Source organism: Cucurbita pepo, chromosome LG16 (assembly GCF_002806865.2).
Source record: "Cucurbita pepo subsp. pepo cultivar mu-cu-16 chromosome LG16, ASM280686v2, whole genome shotgun sequence".
In the NCBI taxonomy this organism is placed as follows: domain Eukaryota; kingdom Viridiplantae; phylum Streptophyta; class Magnoliopsida; order Cucurbitales; family Cucurbitaceae; genus Cucurbita; species Cucurbita pepo.
The window spans coordinates 2876279-2878548 of NC_036653.1; the positions used below are offsets into that span (position 1 = coordinate 2876279).

The following is a 2270-nucleotide window of genomic DNA, read 5'->3' on the forward strand; positions in this document are numbered from 1 at the left end:
CAACAACCAAAAGATTTGCATCTCCAGGCAAAGAACACATGGTGTAGCTCAATAGGAGCTTGTACGAATTGAAACAAGCACTTAGACAATGGTATAAAAAGTTCGACTCCTTAATGTGCAAGAGTGGTTTCCACCTGAGTGAAAATGATGATTGTTGTTACTTCAAGAAATACACTAATTCTTAGGTGTTTCTACTCCTGTATATAGATGATATACTACTTGCAGGATCTAGTATGATGGAGATAAACAATCTAAAGGCAAGTATGTCTTTAATATTTGAAATGAATGATTTGAGTGCAACGAAGTAGATTCACAAGATAGGATTTCTCAAGATAGATCTGCTGGCACATTAAATCAATCCTAGGAGCAGTACATTGAGAAGATGTTGTACAAATTCAAGACTAATGATTTTAAACTTAGGACTACCCCTTTTGAAAAATTATGTTCGACCAAGAAAGTTGAAGAACATGAGTACATGGCATAAGCTCCATACGCTTTGCAGTTAGGAGTTTGATGTATGTCATGGTTTGCACTAGAATTGATATAACACATGTTATAGGAGTTGATCGCAAGTACATGGTACACCGAGAGAAATAACATTGAGAAGTTGTGACGTGACTTTAGAGATATCTAAGAGGTACATCTAGTACTTCACTTTGTTATGACAATGACAAAGTAGTTCTACAAGATTTTGTGGATGATGATCTTAGTGGAGATATATACTCTAGCAAGAGCACATCTAAATACATCCACACTATAGATATAAAAACAGAGTTGGATGTCCAAGCTTTAAAACTGTGTTGTTGCTTCATCTACTGAGGTTGCATACATGGCAAGAGCTGAAGTTGGAAAGGAGATGATATGGATGAAAGACTGTCTAAAATAGTTAGACAAAAAGCATACAAGAAGATTATTTATCTAGATAGTTAGAGTGCTATACAATTGGTAAAAACCTCGGTCTATCATTCAAAGACAAAACACATTAGAATATGATATCATTTCACTCGTAAGTTAGTGGAAGAAGGTGACATGTGTTTGGAGAAGATAGAGGGTGCAAAAAACTCAGCAGACATGTTGAAAAAAATGTGTTGATGTTGGAAAAAATGAAATTGTGCAAAGCTTTAATTGGTCTAGTGCAATGATGATATTGATCGGGATAAGAGTCGTTTGAGAATGAAATTCTAGATTGACTGGAACAGTCTCCAAATAGAAGAAGTGTTAGGCTATGGAGTATGCTGCTTATTTATAGCTTACGCGACTGGTTATACATAGTAAGGTTATATGTTCTAAATGAATATAGTAAAGCGGGTTTATATGTATAGTAAACTGATCTATATAAATATCTGCTTAAGAAGTGCTTTGAATATGTACTTTATGTGTATTCTCTATATAAAGACATCCATATAAGCCTCTAGTCAAGGTTCCTTCTTACAATTTCTCTCTCCTATTCTTTGTATTCATTTAGATCGAGTCTGTGAGTTATTGTGCAGCCCTAACAACACTATGTACCTATTTTTCTTGAAGGACTCAAGTCTTTAAACCCTTAACTTTCATGAATTTTCTCTATTCATTGTTTATGTGTATTTATGATTGAATTCTCATCTTCCATTTCTCTCCAAGATTAAAGATATTTTTTAAAATTGAAGCTATGTTGAACTCTTGGTTGCCCAAAGTTTGGGCATCACTCTAAATTTTATTGGTGTTATTGAAGGTTTATTTGTGGGTGGTTTTGGAATCATCCAAGGTTCTGTAGCTCAATTGGTTAGAGCGTTGGTCTTATGAGCCGAAGGTCGCGGGTTCAAGCCCCGCTAGAACCAACATCCTTGGGATATTGGATATGTGGTTTTTCAAATTATAAAATGTCCTCAACTCCTTCAAACTTCAACCTTTTCTGGTTTAAATTTTGGGTGAAAGGATATTGGATATGTGGTTTTTCAAATTATAAAATGTCCTCAACTTCTTCAAACTTCAACCTTTTCTGGTTTAAATTTTGGGTGAAAATTGAAGATTAGAATTGATTTCTAGAATATGCAAAAATCGAAGATTATCTATATTACAAAGATTTTCACAAGCCCCTCTTCATGTAACACTTTAGTCTCAATCAAGAGTCCGATAAGATTTCATATTTTTACTCTCAAAGTTTCCTCAAATCCGTGAGGTTTTTTAGTCTCATAGCATACACATCCATCCTCCAATCGCTAGAAGGAGGGCTTGAACCTCCGACCTTGTGGTTAACAGCCACACGCTCTAACCAACTGAGCTATTCCAGC

The 2270-nt window shown here is 35.1% G+C and overlaps 2 non-coding genes across 2 annotated transcripts; one reads left to right on the forward strand and one right to left on the reverse strand.

Moving 5' to 3' along the window:
• Positions 1 to 1743: 1743 nt before the first annotated feature.
• TRNAI-UAU lies at positions 1744 to 1817 on the forward strand. Its single transcript has one exon. It is a non-coding gene; the product is annotated as a tRNA-Ile (tRNA).
• Positions 1818 to 2196: 379 nt separating this feature from the next.
• Positions 2197 to 2270, reverse strand: TRNAN-GUU. Its single transcript has one exon. It is a non-coding gene; the product is annotated as a tRNA-Asn (tRNA).